The 20,916-nt window shown below is 35.7% G+C and overlaps 1 pseudogene; it reads left to right on the top strand.

Moving 5' to 3' along the window:
• Positions 1-20,264, top strand: part of LOC149564079 (protein EMSY-LIKE 3-like) — a 37,107-nt pseudogene extending 16,843 nt beyond the window's left edge.
• The last annotated feature ends 652 nt before the right edge of the window (positions 20,265-20,916 follow it).

Here is a 20,916-nt window from a genome sequence, read left to right as displayed (position 1 = left end):
CATACATCATCTACCCTTAGTTGGTAAAGAAGAAACTCTCAAAGCAAAGTAAAGAATGCATAATTATGAATGATGCATTCATATTTGACATCATCTAATTCATAGAGGGAGATTATGCAAAGAGATTATCTAATGATTTAGTGGCATAGATAATAGTTCTTGGAGCATATTACATTCAGTTCAAGACATTTACATATCTAAGGGTAGTTGATACTATTTTCAACCCAAAGAAGCTTCTAAGGTACCCTTGTGATAGACTTGTCCTTTTAGAGATTACTCGACAACTTGAGTCTGCATATGACAAAGTTAGGAAACAATGTAAATTGTGTTAGACATGGCCTCTAATCATAGGACTATTTCAAGTGAAGAGGAAGCAAGATATTCCTTCTTTTGAGTGTGAATGGGATTAGTATCCCTTAGAAGAGTACAATTCTCCATGACCATGTTTTGATAATATCGGGAGAGTACAGTATCTAGTAGGAAAAGAATTCACACATGAAGAAGCTATTGAAGACCATTAGATGAATGCAACAAATGGCTATGATGTTTGTATCAAATATTATTGTAGGATGACTTTGTATTTGGCAAAAAAGGCCTTAAAAATAAAGATTCCATTATAGATATTGCAACAAGACTTAGGGGAGATACTTGATCCTTTGTTCAGTGTAGATAAAATAGGGAATGACCCATAATGAATGCTGAGGTAGACAGAGAAGAGAATGATGATATTAACCATTGGGTGAGGTACATCATCAAAATGACATAGGATTGGATCAAGAAACCATTTAAACTTGATCCAATACCTGAGATGGTAATTTTCCATGCACAAGACTGCCCAACTAAAGGTAGAGGGAAGAAAGTCACCATCCCTACCTTTGCAACTCAGTCACCCATTAGGCATGAAATGGTGTACCAACTTGACAAACTAGTTGGATACTATCACCCTTAGGAGAGAAAATGAAAGGACAAAAGAAAGAGCAGTTCTCCTCAAAGAGTCAAGCCAAAGGAAGGTGAAATCTTGGCACCCCCACAACAAGGGGAAATAAATGTACAAGGGTCTAAGGATACAAGGGGATCAGAAGTTGAGGTTCAAGAATAGGAAGTAGAATTGGCATCCCCTTTGGTGCCCAAGAAAGGAAGAAAGATTAAAACCCCTATCAAGAAAAGGAAAATGGTGATCAGGAGGGTAGTGCCTTCCTCATCTATCTTGGAACCCATTCCTAAAGAAGAAGAAGAAGAAGAGGAGGATGAGGAGGATGATGTACCTTTGAATAGGAGAACACGAATAGCTAGAGCCACAAAACAAGAAAGAAGAAGAAATTCCATTGTTACATCACCATCAATCCCAGAACAACCTCTACAAACAACTACATCCAAGGATGAAATGCAGTAGTGGATTAATGAGCAAGATGTAGAGGGTGATGACATATTTAAGATGTCAAATTTTGATTTCATGCCAATAGGGATGGAATTAATGGGAGGCCAAATCAGGGATAGGCCAACCAATGATCCTCAACAAGAATATTGGACTCAAATGTCCCTAGAATCACAAGATCATGAACTTCCTCCTCTATCCCCATTGCAAGTCACTACTATAGACAAAGGCTCTGCTACTCGCCTACCTCCAAGTACCAAAGAAGAACAAATTCAAAAGGAGTAGGAGGAAGAACCACAACAAATATCAACTGATGATGTGTCTGGGGAAGGGAAAATGGTTCAATATCCTCAACAAGCTCCCCAAGACACCGAGGTAGGAACAATGGCTCCATTGAAATAGAAACTAAAGAGGGACAAACATCATAGAGGGAAAGAACCATGCAAAGGAGTGATAAGGGAAAAGGGGTGGTAGAAAAAACTCCATCATCCTCAAGAGGCAAGCCTTTGGTGGAACCAGTCCCAAGGTGGTTATGCAAAGAAATGCTAAGATTTAAAAGGCCACAATTCAACACTGATGAAGAGGATATGATTGAGTTGATTGAGGTTCTAAGGAATCTTGAGTCCCCCTCAAGAGATGCAAGAGCATTGGAATTCATCAATAGTGATCAAAATCAAGATTTATTTGCACAAGTTCCTATTCCTCCTCTTGATGCTGATGTAGAATATTTGGGTCCACAAGATTACCAGATCAGAGAGTTAATGTTTGGGAAGCCCACATTGGATACAACCAAGTTCATGGTCACAATGGGGATGAAGGAGGTGTTCATAAGTTTGGATCAAGAAGGGGCAGAACTAATGATACTTTGTAGGCAAAATGACATCTTGAAAGGATATTTTTTTGAAGTTGTCAGTCCATTGGATCTTGAACACCCCGAGGATACTCTAAATGCTGCACTTGATAGAACAGATGGGAGAGGAGTGTGTTTGGATCCATTTTTGAATGCCTGTCAGCAATGCCAAGAAAGTTTTGAAAAAAAGGGTGTGCTTATCATCAAGGGAAATCTAAAGCTACTAAATGCTATTCAAGAAAATGTAGAAAAAATGGTAGCAATTTTGGAGCAGGATTTCAGTATCATGGATGAAGTACATGCATGGGGAAAGGATTTATAGGTATTACAGGCCATAAAGGGGTAGAGGTACAGAATGCTTGTAGATGTATATATAGTAGAGGAGTTTAATTTAATTAATGATTGGATTAAAAAAATAGTAGATAGTAATAAAGTAATGGAAACATTACATGCAGAGATCCATTGGCTTAAGGACCAAGCCCAAGAGTAGATTTTGTAGGTAGAGAAACATTACAATGATGCATGTCTTGACATTTTTTAGGATGATGAATAAGAGAAATTAATGCTAGTAGAGGTAGTAGTAGAGAATTTCAAGAAGATTTTTGAAGAAGCTTCTAGTGATGAGGATTTCATGCAAGCATTTAGAATAGAAGAAGCCTTGCTAGAGTTGGATACCAAACTTAAGGATTTTGTTGAGACCCATATTGAAGTAGACAACTAAAAATAAAAGGTCAAGTAAAATGCCTTAGATTTACTAGATAAAGTGAAAATCACTGATATTATTGAGAAATTCAAGGGCAAGCATCCATACATAGCTCTGGTATGAAGGGGAACAAAACCCAGAAGCCAAAATTTCAGTTTTGACACTTGGTGAATTTTTTGCATTGTTTACCTTTGACATGTGCTGGTGACCTTATGTGCTAATGCACTCGTGTGCTTTTTGGCTACAAAATGTTGGAAGGATTTTGAAGAAGTTATATGTGAGCAAGTGCACTAGTGCATTTCTTCTGAGGTGCACTTTTCAAAGGTGCACCAACAATTAACTGCTAGTGCTAAAAATAGAACTTTCCATGCATTGGAAACACATTATGGCAGCAATTTAACTATGACAGATGCCCAGTGAAGGATAAACTTCTATTTTTGATACTTCCAAACATTTCCACATTGACTAAAGGCTTTCTTATTCTTATTCTCTCATAAATTCTTTGTTCATGACATGTAAAGGCTCATGCATCCAATTAATAAATATAAAAATGGATGGAGTCCTACTAAGCACCAATTAGATTGTTAGTTTGTATATAATTAGTTTGTTTTGTTAAATTAAAATCATATTATTGCATGAATATATCTCTCACTCTCAACACAAATTGAGGAAATTATTTCTTACAAATATAGGATTGTAATATGTAATCAAGGCCACCATAATTTTGCAATAATATTATGCTTTTGGTGCTCGCATTGGAGTGTAGTGATTATTTCCTAAATGTATCATTGCTATATGGATTTATGTTCATGGAATTGTGATTGAGAAAAAACTTTATTACTTTGTTTCTGGTTGTGCAATCTTTTAATTCTGGTGTTTGCTACGATTTTACAAATTTCACTAATGTATCTAGCTTGAGAAGAAATCACCAAATTGTACCTACAGAACTCTTTGTCTCACATGAGTGCACTTTCTATGGCCTTGTGATTTGATGAAGAGTAAAACATCATATGGTTATTAATTTTTCCATTGATGATTACATTAGTGGAATTAAGGAAGCATTGATCTTGTTTTTATTGGTTACCCACCAATTTGTTTGAAAGCTTAACTCGCAGACATGTTGTTTTATGTAGCTTATGTCCATTAGGATTTTACTTTCATGTTATTTTCTTTAAAGTACTTGTTATTTTCTTTATTAACCCCTTGTTAAATTATGAATTCATATTAGTTGCATCATTAGATTGCATTCATTGGAAAACATAAAAAATACAAAAACATAGTTCTTTTTTATGTGTTTTATTTTGAAACAATGAATAGATTCTACATCTCATTTGAAATCAAACTAAACAACAAAGGCCTCCTTGTGAACAAAAATATTTATCTTCAATTGAGAGGATTCTAGCAGGTTGCAAGATCACCTAGAACCTTGGAATTGATTCACAAGATCGACTTTTCAAGAGAGGAGTTCAAAAGAATTCCTGCCATTTAGCATCGTGCATAACAACAACTCAATAGAATTGGCACTAGAAGGAGGGTCAATTTTTATTTTTAGAAAATAAGAAAAATTTGCCAAAGTTTTGAAATTTTGCACTTTTTACAAGTTCAAACAAAATTTTGAGCTTTTTGAGAAATTCAAGTGTGCTGGTACACTAGTACGCTGGTGAGCTATTGTGTTGCTATGCTAAATTCTGTGGTGCACCTCATTTTGTGAGAAAGTGTACTTCTACAAAGGTGTGCTTTTTCCAAAGTTGATGCAAATTGGAGGGCCTTGATCTAGAATCTCCATTTCAATGAGCTTTAAGATCCTCACCAAGTGCACACGAGGTTCTTGAGCTTACCCATTTTTTAAAACCATGAACTAATAAAGGAATACCTCAAATTCAACCACTTCCATTCGACCTTTCATCATCTTCTTCAACTCCCCTTCCACTTCAACCACCTAGTGGACCACCAAATAGTCCAACAGTTCCACCTTTGTAACAACCACCTTTATGTCTACCAAATCCTCTAATGGCCTTTTTTGCAAATGTTGTAGATTCACCAATAAACTTGAGAGGTGCACTCCATGACCTTCCCAAGAATCTTGAGAAGTTTTTCCCAAGGTTCATTTATGGAGAAATACGAACTATTGAAGATCAGATCAAGGTATTCAAAGAAATTTGCAACTGAAAATAGATTGCTAACAAGGATTTGGTTCTTCATTTATTCCCCTACTCTTTGGGGGAAATTTCCTTTAATTGGTACATTAATTTTGCCACCTAGACGTATTGGAGATTGGGATACTTTTGAAAAATTGTTCCTGGAATAATTCAAAACTTTTATCAACCCAGCCCTGATACATCAACAATTCATATCAATCAAAAGGGACCCAGTCGAGATGGTTTCACGCTTCAACCACTACTTTCATATGGCATATTGCAAGCAAGAAGTACCATAGACTATACAGTTGAAGCTGCTATTCAAATTTATCTGAATGCTAGGGATAAAGTTTTCATAGAAGCAATTACCTTCACTAAGAAAGCTAATCCTAATGGAGGACAATTAATGCTTCCAATTCAAGTGATCACAACCATGCCAACATACCCTGTCAGAGTACCCTTATGAATCCAATTCCATTCCAACAAGCACCTACTCTACAAAACCTCGCTCTAACATATCTAGGGTATGCACCTCTAAAAGTTGCATTTTTTGAGCAAAAGGCAACAATGCCCACTAAAGTAGATAATAGCTTTGTTTTAGAATTTGGTTGGATGAAAAAGAATACATCACAAATGAACAACAAACTGACTCATCTAAGATTTTCACAAGGATAGAATAACAACTTCTAAAGGAACAACACTGGTCCTTACAAACATCAATTATGACCAAAAATATAACAGGAACTTTAGTGGAAACAATAATGGGGGGAACAATTTCAATCCTCCTAATCATAATAATGGCTTCCAAAGATAGAACTAATAGTGGAACACCTTTCCAAATAATGGAAGCATTCCTATTGAAAAGAACAATAACAATGTTTAGTATGTAGATATTGATCAGTATGATGATGGTGAAAATGCATCTAATAATGATGGTTTGTACTATAATGGGAATCAAGAGATGACTCAAAGTTCACAAGTAAATGGCAATGCTCCTCCTATACAATTTAATGATATGCTATTAGAATACTATGATGTTGCACATAATGCACAAGTAGAATAGCCCATCAATAAAGAATTCTCATTCCCATTTAGCCAGGAACCTAACCTTTAGCCTAAACAGATATTTTCTTTTTGCAATGATAATTGAAATACATACAATCTAAGAAGTAGAAAAGAACCTATGATAGATGGAATTCCTCTAGCTTTACAACCAACTCCTCCTGATTTGAGAGTGAGTAACAATCTAGCACCAATTAGGCCACCATATGGAGGATAAAAAAATTAGAACCAGGCAAATGTGCCAACTATATTAAAAAATTCTACTTGGTCTACTAAAAAGTATAGTGTGGTAGAGGACTTGAAACAAACTAAGGCCAATATGTCCATGTTTGACATGTTGCAAAATTGTCTAGAACAATGAGAAGCACTCATGAAGACTCTAGATCATACGAAGACTCCCTATAATACAAACACTATCCCTCAAAATATAGTATCTCAATAGGTTAATGTTGTAGAAGCAATGCACACTATGTTTAAAGACAAGGTGGAGATGCCCCCATTTTTGCTCAACATCAAAATATATGGGAAGAATCTTCACAATTTCTTGATTGATTTGGAAGCCTCATGTAATGTCATACCACTGTCAATAGTGCAAAGGTTAGGAGTCATTCCTCAACCTTATAATTAGATAGTGATACAGTTGGACAAAATGGAGGTGAAAGTCATTGGTGTATTGAAAGATGTTCGGATACAGTTGACTGTCAATCCTTGGATTCAAGATATTATTGATATACATGTCGTTGATATTCTAGAGATATATAGGTTACTTCTGACTACAGAATGAACAAAATTCCTAAGAGGATGGTTCTATATGGATTTCACCCATTTATGGTTACCATGGAAGGGATTAAACAATCAAATCAAGATAAATATAGAACCCAAATTAAAAACAATGATTACAAAAGACAACACTCTAAATAAGGTCACATTCCTACAATTAGATTTGGGCTCATACAAAGTGATGGCATTTGATACAATTCCCACCAAAATATCAAGTAATCCAGATAAAGAACTCAAGATATTGATCCCAAAGGAAAAGATCGTGACACAATTCATAGATAGTATGGTGGCTAATTTACAATGCTTGGGAGAAGAATTTGACCCTAGTATATTACTCCTCCAAAGATTTTCCAAATTACATAAAGTTATCCATTCTGAGTTTGAATGCTCATCATGCCAAGAGGGAATTGCAAACGTGTTAACACACATGATGCAAGACAAGGATAATAAATTCTAAAAAATGGACCCATGAAAAATCAAATCCATATAAACTCATCTGAATCTATGGAAAGGATCAAAGAAGAAATTGAAGATCTAAATTTGTCATATAGTGATACCTCTTCAGATGGTGGAGGTTTATCTTCTCCTCACCCAAAAATGATCAAAGTTTAGAGAAGGAGATGGTACATGAAAGGTCAAGGGTGGACTTTGGTAGTTGTTCATCCTAAACCTAAAGTTGATGAAATCAAAGAACTAATAGGGAAAATTCAAGACAATCAAGAAAAACATACACTTCCTTTGTCAAGAATTTATAAAGGAGAATCATCAAGTTCACCTCACAAGAAGTTGTAGTGGGTCCCCAAGAAATAGTCATTCCAAGCTCAAGTAAAAGAGATACTAAGGAAAAACAAACACAAGGTTAGAAAACTCAAGGAGGATCCAATTTGGACACTTCACTTCAATGGTTCTAGATGCAAATTAGGGGTTGGTGTAGGTATTGAATTGGTCAACCCAAAAGGTATGTATTTCTACATAGCATATCGATTACAGTTTAGGTGTACAAACAATGTTGTAGAATATGAAGCATTGATATGAGAACTTCTCTTTGCACTAGAGAAAATATATACAACTCTGGTAATCAAGGGAGACTCTTAGTTATATGACAAGTGAAATCACTATACTCTTGCAATGACAAAAGGTTACTTGCTTACAGGAAAGAGTGTGGGATTTACTAGATGATTTTAAAGATTTAAACATAAGGTCCATTCCAAGGAGGAAAAATGTGGTAGCAGATGCTCTTGCTATTTCAGCAAGTGCATTACAACTATTCAATATAATAGAATTGAAAACATTTTTAGTAGAGTTGGTTGATGCTCGATCTATTCTGGACAATATTACAAACTTTCAAGTCTTTCAGGACGATGAACACATACTTGAGTTTATCATGTGCAATGGCCACTTTAAAGGGTAAGAAATTGATGACACTTTAGATGACAAACCTGAGGATGATGAACTTGAAGACAAAGATAGGATCCTAAACTTGAAAAGAAACACTATTCCTAAGGGAATGGTTGAGTTAGAGTGTATCTTTGATCATGATGAATCAAAATTTAATAAAAGAACAACCCAAGAAAAAGGGATCAAGGAATGTGATGCATACAACTTAGGGATTGATGAAGATCCAAGAATGGTCTGGATAGGGAAAGCATGTAATGCACAAGAAAGGGAAGATATGCTCAAACTACTTACTGAGTATAAAGATGTTATTACTTTGAGCTACAAAGAGCTAAAGATGTATGACCCTAAGATTATAACCCATGATATCCCCTTGAAACTAAATGCCAAGCCTTTTTTTCAAAGACAAAGTCCTGTTAATCCTATCATTGAACATCTGATAATGAAAGAAGTTAAGAAGTCATTGGATGCTAAAATCATCTTCCCCATTCATAATTCCACATGGGTGGCCAATTTGGTTCGTGTACAAAAGAAGACTAGAGAGATTCATCTTTGTATTGATTTTTGTAACTTGAACGTAGCATCTCAAAAGGAAAATTATCCTTTACCCTCACTAGATGAGGTTTTACAAATTGTAAATGGTTCAAAGATGATGTCTTTCCTAGATGGATATTAAGGATATAATCAAGTGATGGTTGATGAAGAAGATCGACTAAAGATAGCTTTTACAACTAAATGGGGAACTTTTTCCTATAGGAGAATGCCTTTTGGACTGATTAATGTAGGTGCTACATTTCAGTGAGCCATGGATGAAGCTTTTAAGGGATTGTTCAATAAGTGTAAGTTATCTACATGGATGATTTAACTATCTTTTCAAAGGATCAAAGCACTCACATTGCTGATTTAAGGTGGGTATTCAATAGATGTCATAAATATGTCATATCCATCAATCCCAAGAAATTTTTATTTGGAGTCACTAAAGGAAAGCTCTTGGGTCATATCATTTTTGAATCTAGGATCTACATTGATCCTGATAGAGTTGAGACCATTCTAAAGTTATCACCTCCCCACAGCTGGAAGGAACTCAATTCTTTATTTGAGAAGATAAATTTTGTATGGAGATTCATAAGCAGATTTGTAGAAATAGTTCGTCCCCTTAATGATTTACTCAAAAAGGGAGCTAAGATAGAATGGGTTTTGGAAATTAAAATATCATTTGAGGATATCAAAGTGGCCATTTCCATGGCCCCGGTACTGGTAAGTCCTAACTAAGAGCTACCTTTCAAGATATATTATTTTGCTTTAGAGCATTTGTGCATAGGAATCCTAACACAAAAGAAGGAAAAAGAAGATGAAAGACCTATTTCTTTTATGAGTTGTCCCCTGAGAAATGTCGAGTTGAATTATTCCAACCTCGACAAACAATTGTTTGCTTTGATCAAGGCAATAAAGAAGTTCTTCCATTATATACTAAGAAGTAAGGTGTATGTAATCGTACCTAATCTAGTAGTAAATACATTATTGATGCAAAATGAACTCAGTGAAAGATGAGGAAAATGGATGGCAATAGTTCAAGAATTTGATTTAGAAATTCAACCCATGAGGTTGGTCAGAGGTCAAGGATTATCAAAAATGATAGTTGATAAACAGGTTGAGGATGAAAAGGAATTCAAGTTTGATAGTGAAATGAATGAGAATGACAAGATGAAAATGATAGTATCTCAAGTTGATATTGGCCAAGGTGTAGTAACAGATGTCTGGTATTAGGATATTTTTTACTACCTTTTGCAAAACTAGAGCCCCAGTCAGATGAATAGTTCATAACATAGGGGACTCAAAATGAAATGTGAGTCCTACATGCTACATGATAGAAAGTCGTACAAAAGGAATTATGAAGGAATCTATCTAAAGTGCTTAGGACATGAGGAAGAAAAGGAAGTTCTAGAGTAGTTTCATGATAAGTATGGTACAGGGCATGGTTAGACAGAAGTCACTGCTCATATGATTTTAAGATGGGTTGTTTTTGGTCCATAATATTCAAAGATACTTTTGAGCACATACATTCTTGTCATATCTACCAAACTAGCGCTAACAGGGAAAGACACCCAACAATGCCATTATAGCTAGTGTACAAGGTATGCCCTTTCACAAAGTGGAGGCTAGATTTCATAGGTCCTATCAATCTATCATCATCAACTAGACACACATTTATTCTCACAACCATGGATTATTGTACACAGTGGACAAAATCAAAAACTTTTAGAAATTGCACTACTAAGGTAGTCATGAACTTCTTGGAAGAACACATTGTTACTAGATTCAAAATGTCATTTTCCCTTGTGTGCAATAACAGATCTGCTTTCACATCAATATTCTTGACTCAGTGGGCATTTGAAAACTATGTCATTATCAAGTTCTCTTCAAATTATAACTCACAAGAAAATGGGATAGCAGAATCTATGAACAAGAACTTGATCACAGTAATAAGATGGTTATTGAAAGAGAATCTTAAAGATTGGCATACTCAACTCAAATATGCTCTATGGATAGATCATGTGAGGGTCAAGAATTCTTTCAAAACTTCTCCATAGTTTCTTTTCTATGGACAAGAGCTAGTATTCCCGCTCAACCTCAAGATTCCTATGTTGAAATTCATGAGTGGGTATGTTGAAGATGTTAACAAAGTATAGATTAGATTGATGAATCTTTTAGAGATGGACAAGAAATGGACATCTACATTGGAGCACATGGCTAAACATCAAGCTATCGTGAAGAGATGGTTCAACAAGAGGGCCACAAAAAAATCCTTTAGAATTTATGACCTTGTTCTACTTTGGGATAAGGTGAAAGAAAAGTCAAGCAGCCACACCAAGTTTCAATGCTTGTGGATTAGTCCTTATCAGATTGCAAGAATTCTTGAAAAAAATTCTTTTAGGCTCAATTCCTTATAGTTGGAATTGGTTCCTTTGCCAGTGAATGGGCAATTTCTAAAACATTATTTTGAAGCCTTAAAAAAAAAAAAAAACTAGTTAGATTTTATTTTTGCAAATGTGTTTTTTTTTTGCAAGTGTATTTGCTTTCAGGTTGTGTGTTTGCTTTCAGTCACGTGTTTGTTTTCAAAGTTGCATCAGTCTAGCGGGTAAGGTGCACTCAAGATTTTATCTTGACATATCTTACTAACTACTCTTTTGGTTTTGATTTCAAGAAGAGGTATTTCTTTGTCAAAACATTTGGATGATTGTGTGTCTCATACCAACTAAGGAACAAATGTTACTTGCAATAATAGGGGGACTTTTAGTTGTGAGTTCAAGATTCTAGCCACACCAAGTTTCAACACTTTACAAATTTAAAGATCAATTGTCTCAAGTGTTGTTAAACCAAGGTTGAAGACAACAAGGGATGGTCCAAGCCCCAATTGGTTCAAACAGATGGGTCCTCTCGAAGGATTGCTAAGATCATTGTTTGGCATGAGAGTTTCTAAAAAGTTCTAAAAGAGGAATGCAAGGGATGTTCACAAAAGAATTGAATCCAAGAAACAAAACTAATATCTTGGCTACATAGTCTAAGTGTAATCAGGATACAAAAGAAAATAAAAAAGGAAGAATGGTGTTAAGACTAAATGATTCTAAAATATCTAAAATAGGTAACCTAATAAATAGATACAAAATGAGCTATGGAGTATAAAAAACATTGTCTCATCCAAGAGTCAAAATGGTGACATTATGAATTACATGGAAAAATTATTCAAAAGATTGCTAGAAAATTCAAAAGAAAAGTGACAACCCACTAAGAGTCCTTGAATTGATTCTCTTATCTAGTCAAGCAAAGGATTGATAAACAACCTTCGTAAAGATTCTTAATGAATGAGCCAAGAGGGTGGAAGAATATTTCCAAGTTGTCAAAAGCTTTTGATAGTATGCATCCTAAGATGTTGAAGGAAACAAATACACTGAACACACACTGAGCTTGGAGGTTTTGGATCCTGAAGTTTTGACTATGAAGTCATTCAAAATTTTCTTTGAATGTTTGAGATTCAATTGATATTTGAAACATGTTGAAGGAATGTTTGCTGATGAATAAATACCTATCATTTCTTACTTTTTTCAAGGCTATTTTTTGTGGTTACAAAACACATGCCTCATTTCCATGTGGAAATGGGGACCCCCTACTTGGAAATTTGGCTCCTAGTCTAGGATCTGAGCCATTTTAAAGTCTCACTTGGTCCTTTAGTTTGTGTCCAGGTCCCAATGTGAGAACTCAATTGTCAAAAATCTAGGATTTTAAATGAAATATTTTGGAAACACTAGAAGGTGCACTAGTGCACCTCAAAAAGTGTGCAAGTGCACCAAAAAGTGAAAGGATAGAGAATTTTTAACACTACCTAGATGTGTAGTTGCACAATAGCACACCTATACACCTATGCAGCTATGAATATCTAAGGAATCTATATAACCCCCTACCTCTCTTCATTATTTTAACATTGTTGTTGCTTTTTTCTTCTATGTTCACACTACCAAACTTCATAATTGCACCCTACACATCATCGCTACTCTGCACTTGAATAGGTGTGACACTTTTCACTATCTTCCCTAACTCCTCCATACTTTTTGCTTGCAAAAACAAAAACATTACATAAGAAAGTGCATAGTAGCACACCTAGCAAGGTGTGTTCCTATGCAATGTCACCATCTATAATTAAAACAAACTAAAAATGGAAGCACATGGTTAGGTGCACATTACCACACCTATCTAGGTGCACTAATGTGTACCTAACTTTGTGTGTGATAAAAACTTAAAAGAAAAAAAAGGGGAAAACATAACCCAAGTTGGGTAGGCATCAGTGCACCTCTCTGGGTGCAGTGATATGCACTTGCATTCTCATTATAAAACCCTTTAAACAAGTAAAACAAGTTTTAACTTCTTTTGTGTGCACTAGCACACCTAATGAGGTGTGCTACTACACACATCAAAGTTAAATAAAACATAAAAGGTGCACCTGGTGTGCCAATTCAACATTCTAAGGGTTTTTAATAGTTTCTACAATTGAGTGTTTGGTTTTCTCCTCTAACGTAGTTTTAGGGTTTGTTTTGTTCATTTCTCTCTAATCATATTCCAAACTAATGGACATCATTTTGTGCAAATATTATGGCATCCTCATCAGCTTCCATGGGTGAGAAAATGGCACCAAAACTCATCATTTTCAAGTTCCAAGGCATTCCTCCAGTGAAATCAAGGTTTCACGATGACAACTCTAAAATCAAAGATACTGAGTTAGGACACACAAATTTGGGAGAATTATTGAAGATATGTAACAAACCCACTGAGAGATCTGCTATGGTTTTCGCTTTGATTCATTTGAGTTTAGTAAACGTAGCATATCACCCAATGTCAATGCAATCTTCAGAGCTCATTATGACACTTGCACAACACTTTGTCCCTGAGGAAAGAGTTATTAAAAGTGTTACAAGAGAGATCATTCTTGATCTATAACTCAACAACATTGAGAGAGTATTTCATCTCCCATGTGCAGATCAATTTATTAGGGTAACCTATGAGGTAGCAGAAAGGTGGTATAGAGAACATTTAAAAGAGGCTTTGAAGATCATTCAATCCTCTTACCTTAAAGAGAAGACTCATCTAGGAAAGACAACCGACAAAGTAGACATGACCAGAGGATATATGAAGGAAGACATTGGGTACTCAATCATATTTATGAGTAGAGTTATGGGTTTGCTAGTAGCTGGACATGTGAACATATTTATGGTGCACATTATCGAGACCATCAAGATGGCAAAGATGCCACTTGATTGGGCCTCTACTTTGAGTGAAAATTTATGTGAATAGTTAGAAGCAGTAAAGGATAAAAGGAAGTTCTATATGACATCTTATCTAGTATACTTGTTAACTATAAGGGTAATAGATTATCTAGGGTTGTATAGAAGAGGTAGCATGTAAGATCCAAATCATGGCCATACATCATCTACCCTTGGTAAAGAAGCTCTCAGAGCAAAGTAAAGAATATAGAATCATGAATGATGCATTCATATTTTCCATCATTTGATTCATAGAGGAAGATTATGTAAAGAGATTATTTGATGAAGTAGTGGCATAGATAATAGTTCTTGGAGCATGTTACATTTAGTTCAAGACATTTACAAATCTAAGGGTAGCCGATACCACTATCAAACCAAAGAAGCTTCCAAGGTACCCTTGTGATAGACTTCCCCTTTTCGAGATTTCTTGAAAGCTTGAGTCTGCATATGATAGAGTTAGGAAACAATGTAAACCATGTTAGACATGACCTCTAATCATAGGACCTTTTAAAGTGAAGTAGAAGCAAGATATTCCTTCTTTTGAGTGTGAATGGGATCAGTATCCATTAGAAGAGTACAATTATCCATGGCCATGTTTTGATAATATTGAGAGAGTACAGTATCTAGGAGGAAAAGAATTCACACATGAAGAAGCTATTGAAGACCATTGGATGAATGTAATAAGTGACTATGATGTCTGTATTAGGGATTATTATAGGATGACTTTGTATTTGGTAGAAAAGGCCTTAAAAATAAAGATTTTTTTATAGATATTTCAACAAGACTCAAGGGAGTTGCTTGATCCTTTGTTCAGTGCAGATAAAATTAGGGAATGACCCATAATGAATGTTGAGGTAAACTGAGAAGAGAATGATGATATTAACCATTGTTTGAGGCACATCATCAAAATGATGTAGGATTGGATCAAGAAACCATTTAAACTTGATCCAATACCTAAGATGGTGATTTTGCATGCACAAGTCTATCTTGCTAAGGGTGGAGAAAAGAAAGTCAACATCCCTACCTTTGGAGCTCAGTCACCCATTAGGCCTGAAATAGTATATCAACTTGATAGACCAGTTGGATACTATCATCCTCAAGAGAGAAAAGGAAAGGAAAAAAAAAGAGGAGTTCTCCTCAAAGAGTCGAGCTAGAGGAAGGTGAAATCCTAGCACCCCCACAACAAGAGGAAATAAATGTACAAGGGTCTGAGGATACAAGGGTATGACAAGTTCAAGACAATACACAATTGCCACCAACTGTTGCACTTAGCCAAACATAAATAGAAGTTAAGATTTAGGAAGTCTCCCCACCATAGCAAGTAGAACATGCATCCCCTTTGGTGCCCAAGAAAGGAAGAAAGATTAAAACCCCTGTCAAGAAAAGGCAAAGGGTGATCAGGAGGGTAGTGCCTTTCCCATCTGTCTTGGAACTCATTCCTGAAGAAGAAGAAGAGGAGGATGAGGAGGAGGATGTACCTTTGAATAGAAGAACATGACTAGCTAGAGCCATGCAACAAGAAAGAAGAAGTTCCACTATTACACCACCATCAACCTAGAAGAACCTCTATAGGCAACTACATCTGAGGATAAAATGCAACAGTGGATTGATGAGCAGGATGTAGAGGGTGTTTACATATTTAAGATGTTAGTTTTTGATTTCATGCCTATAGGGATAGAATTAGTGGTAGGCCAAATCAAGTATATACTGACCAATGAGCCTCAACAAGAAGATTGGACTCAAATGCCCCCAGAATCACAAGGTCCTGAACTTCCTTCTCTATCCCCATTGTAAGTTACTACTATAGACAAAGGCTTTACTACTCCCCTACCTCCAAGACACCAAGGTAAGAATAGTGAGCTCCACTAAAATAGAAACTACAAAGGGAGAACCATTGTAGAGGGAAAGAACCTTGCAAAGAAGTGATAAGGGAAAAGGGGTGGCAGAACAAACTCCATCATCCTCAAGAGGTAGGTCTTTAGTGGAATGTGTCCCAAGGTGGTTATGCAAAGAAATGATATGAAGTAAAAGGCCACAATTCAATGCTGATGAAGAGGATATCATTGAGTTGATTATGGTTCTAAGGAAACCTGAGTCACCCTTAAGAGATGCAAGAGCACTGACATTCATCAACAGTGATCAAAATCAAGATTTATTTGCACAAGTGGCTATTCCTTCTCCTGATGTTGACGTAGAAGATTTGGGTCCACAAGATTATTGGATTAGAGAGGTTATGCTTGGGAAGCCCACATTGGATATAGCCAAGTTGATGGTCATAATGGGGATCAAGGATGTGTTTAGAAGTTTGAAGCAAGAAGGGGTAGAACTAATGACACTTCAAAGGCAAAGTGAAATCTTGAAAGGATATTTAGCCAAAGTTGTCAGTCCCTTGGATCCTGAACACCCCAAGGATACTCTAAATGTTGCACTTCACAAAAGAGATGGGGGAGGAGTGTTTTTAGATCCATTTTTGAACACCTATTAGAAATGGCAAGAAAGTTTTGAGGAAAAGGGTGTGCTTAGAATCTAAGGAAATATAAAGCTACTAAATGCTATGATGAAAATGTAGACAAAATGGTTGCAATTTTGAAGAAGGATATTAGTATCATGGATGAGGTACATGCATGGGGAAAGGATTTACAAGTATTATAGGCTATAGAGGGGCAAAGGTATAGAATGCTTGTAGATGTATATATAGTAGAGGAGTTAGATTTAATTGATGATTGGATTAAAAAAAATAGCAAATAGTAATAAAGTAATGGAAACATTACATTCAAAGATCCATCGGCTCAAGGACCAAGCTCGAGAGTAGATTTTGTAGGTAGAAAAACATTACAATGATGCATGTCTTGAAATTTTTGAGGATGATGAATGGGAGAAATTAATGCAAGTAGAGGTAGTAGCAGAGAAGTTCTGGAATATTTTTTTAAGAAGCTTCTATTGATGAGGATATCTAACAAGCATTTAGAATAGAAGAAGCCTTGCTAGAGTTGGATATCAAACTCAAAGATTTTGCTGAGACACATATTGAAGTAGACAACTATAGACAAAAGGTCAAGGATAAGTACAATGCATTAGATTTACTAGATGCAATGAAAATCACCAAGATTATTGAGAAATTCAAGGACAAGCATCCAAACATAGCTCTGGTATGAGGGGGAACAAAACCCAAAATCCAAAATTTTAGTTTTGACACTTGGTGAAATTTTTGCATTTTTGACCTTCAAGGTGCACTGGTGGGCTGGTGAGTTGGTATGTTGATGTGCTGGTGTACTTTTTGGCTACAAAGAGTTAGAAGGATTTTGAAGAAGTCAGAGGTGATCAGGTGCACTAGTGCATTTCTTCTAAGGTGTGCTTTTCCAGAGGTGCGCCAATAGTTAACTGCTAGTGCTAAAAATAGAACTTTCCATGCATTGGAAATACATTTTGGCATCAGTTTAACTACAATAGATGTCCAGTGAAGGATAAACTTCTATTTTTGACACTTCTAGACATTTCCACATCTACTAAAGGCTTTCTTATTCTTATTCTCTCATAAATTCTTTGTTCATGACATGTAAAGGCTCATGCATCCAATTAATAAATATAAAAATGGATGGAGTCCTACTAAGAACCAGTTAGATTGTTATTTTGTATATAATTAGTTTGTTTTGTTAAATTAAAAGCATATTATTGCATAAAGATATCTCTCACTCTCAACACAAATTGAGGAGATGATTTCTTATAAATACAGGATTGTAATATGTAATCAAGGCCACTATAAATTTGCAATAATATTATGCTCTCGGTGCTCGCATTTCGAGTGTAGTAATTCTTTCCTAAATGTATCATTGTTTTATGGATTTATGTTGATGGAATTGTGATTGATAAAAAAATTTATTTCTTTGTTTTTGGTTGTGCAATCTTTTAATCTAATGTTTGCTATGGTTTTACAAATTTCACTAATGTATCTAGCTTGAGAAGAAACCACTAAATTGTACCTACATAACTCTTTGTCTCAAATGAGTGCACTTTCTATGGCCTTGTGATTTGATAAAGAGTGAAACATCATGTGGTTATTAATTTTCCCATTGTCGATTGCATTAGTGGAATCAAGGAAGCCCTACTCAGGTTTTCATTGGTTACCCACCAATTTGTTTGAAAGCTTAACTCGTAGACGTGTTGTTTTCTATAGCTTATGTCCATTAGGATTTTACTTTCACATTATTTGATTTAAAGTACTTTTTATTTTCTTTACTAACCCCTTGTTAAATTAGGAATTCATATTAGTTGCATATTAGATTCAATCATTGGAAAACATAAAAAATACAAAAACATAGTTCTTTTTTGTGTGTTTTATTTTGAAACAGCAAACAAATTCTACATCTCATCCAAAATCAAAAAAACTAGAAAAGCTTCCTCATGAACAAAAACATTTATCTTCAATTGAGCAGATTCCAGTAGGTCGCAAGATCACCCAGAACATTGGAGTTGATTCACAAGATTGACTTTTCAAGAGAGGAGTTTGAAAGAATTCATGTCATTTAGCATCGTGCATTATGACAACTCAACAAGGAATAGTATATTAAATCTAAGTATTATTCTCCCCACCATAAGGTGCATTTAATTTGTCAACCTAGGAGCTTATACTTGAAAAGGTTGGCACATTATGTGCACTAGGTTTCTTAAGGAGTCATTATGCTTATGCTGCAAGAAAGTAAAATGCAAAGAAAAAACCTACACTAGTGCTACAAGAAATTAACACACTTGACTCTTCACTAAAATGAATGTAGGAAATGCAATTAAATGCTAGCTTATATTCCAACTCAGACCATCCACTATAACTATTCTCACAAATGTTGTAGGAACACTCACAAAGAATGATGTTGTAGGTGTAGACAGCTAAATTTGATTACACCACTTTAGTAATCTTATTTGGCTATCTCTAAAGGCATCATTAATTAAATTCCTATTTAATTAATCCTTTGCCATCTCCTAGCTGATTAATTTAATTTAATCATCTATAGTCCTAATTGATAAATCAAATAACCCATTATTTATCAATTAATCCTATTCTCCTATCTAATTCCAAAAACCTCATTTATTAAATAAATCACTTTAATAAATAAAGCCCTCAAATCTAATAGCCCCTAACTTATCCCTAATCCTCCATTTAGCCTAATCCACCCCATCCACCCATACTAACTAAGCTTAGCCACTAACTCACCCACCCTCATGAATGCCATCCACTTGCACATATCTAACAAGCCTAATCTAATCCTAAATCACCTCTAATCCCCCCTAACCTTGTCACATTCACTAAACAAGTTTAAGACTTTCCTAAGCCAAGAAAAGTCAACAATCTCAACTCGCTCCAAAATATCCCTACCACCAAGCCTTCATTGCTCTTACAAAGCCATAAAGACTCTTACAAGCCATTTATGAGGGTCTTTAAGGCCTTGAGCATCCTTTGTTGACTCATCCATCCCCTTGCCTCCATCCACTCACCCTGTGACATGTGTCACTTCTTGGTTGGTGCTAAACAAGCACAATCCATGTGCTCCCCTTTGAGTGCATCCTAGCCCTCCTTAAGCTTTGATCTCTCCTTGCATCTTAACCCTCCATCCCTCAAGCCCTTAGCCTATAAATTGAATCCCCTCGCAAGCCATTTCAATCAAAATCCATTTAGTAAAGTTACCATGTTGTTTTGAGAAGCCATTTTATCAACCTCACTCACTCACACTAAAAAGCCATCAAAAATCCATTAAAGCCTTTGGAAGCAATCAAGCATACATCCCAAATCCACAAATAGACACATCTCCAAAACAAGAAAGGCCTCATTGAGATAACCTCTTAATGGTTCATATTTTCAATTGAGGGTTTGTCTTTGTCTAGCATATATGTTATGCTTTTTAATTTTGTAAATGCTTTCATTTCATGTAAATTAGTGTTTCTAGCATAACTATTTAGTGTATAAATTTTGGCACGCCCGGTGGGACCCCGCATTTGGGTCAATCTAATCATTTTTTTTTGTTTTTTTTTATAAACTAACAAAACTAACATTGTTTGCTTGCATTTTTTTGCGTTAGGTTTGCTAATATTTTTGCAGGTACACAGGTTCCTCTTTCAAAATTGCACCCCCGGCCATATAATCGGTTTTCATTTTTGAGGCTTGAAAAACGTGCTATTTTTGCGATCCCGCGACCATGGGAACATGACTATACTCCAGTGAGATCGTGACCCCACGACCCTGGGAATGCAAATTTGTCTTGCAGGAGCGCAACTTTTGACCAGTCAAAACTTTGAAACCCATTCTCACATTTGACCTCTGGAACTCGCTGATGAATTCCCCTGCGGGAACACTGATAAATCCGCCTACGAGATTGCCTTCTCATGGGATCGCACTGTAATTTTTAACCCACGGCCTCAATTTTTATTCACCAATTTTCTATCTCGCATTCCCACTAACTGTTTCCGCATTCCTGCGACTGCGAGATCACTGCATTAACCCGCATAATTGCTGCATTAACCCGTGGGATTGCCTTGCCTCTCAAACCAAAACTCAACTTCAACTTTGCTATGTTTCTGCTAACAGTTCTTGCATTCTCGCACCTGCGGGAACGCATTCTTAACCCATAGGTGTGCTGTGCTAACTACTTGGTTCAAATTTCTGACATTTTCTAGTGCAGGTTTTTATTCTAACTGGTTTTTTGCAGGTTTTATCACCATATCTTTATGGTCATTAACAAATCATAATCATAATCGTATTTTTATTTTTTTAAAGAGTATAAATAAAAATTTATCTTTTAGTGGTTTCGTAG

The sequence above is a fragment of the Cupressus sempervirens genome, chromosome 4 (genome assembly GCF_028749045.1).
Source record: "Cupressus sempervirens isolate cs-2001-9-10 chromosome 4, ASM2874904v1, whole genome shotgun sequence".
NCBI classification, from domain to species: domain Eukaryota; kingdom Viridiplantae; phylum Streptophyta; class Pinopsida; order Cupressales; family Cupressaceae; genus Cupressus; species Cupressus sempervirens.
This window is presented reverse-complemented; position numbering and strand designations above follow the sequence as displayed.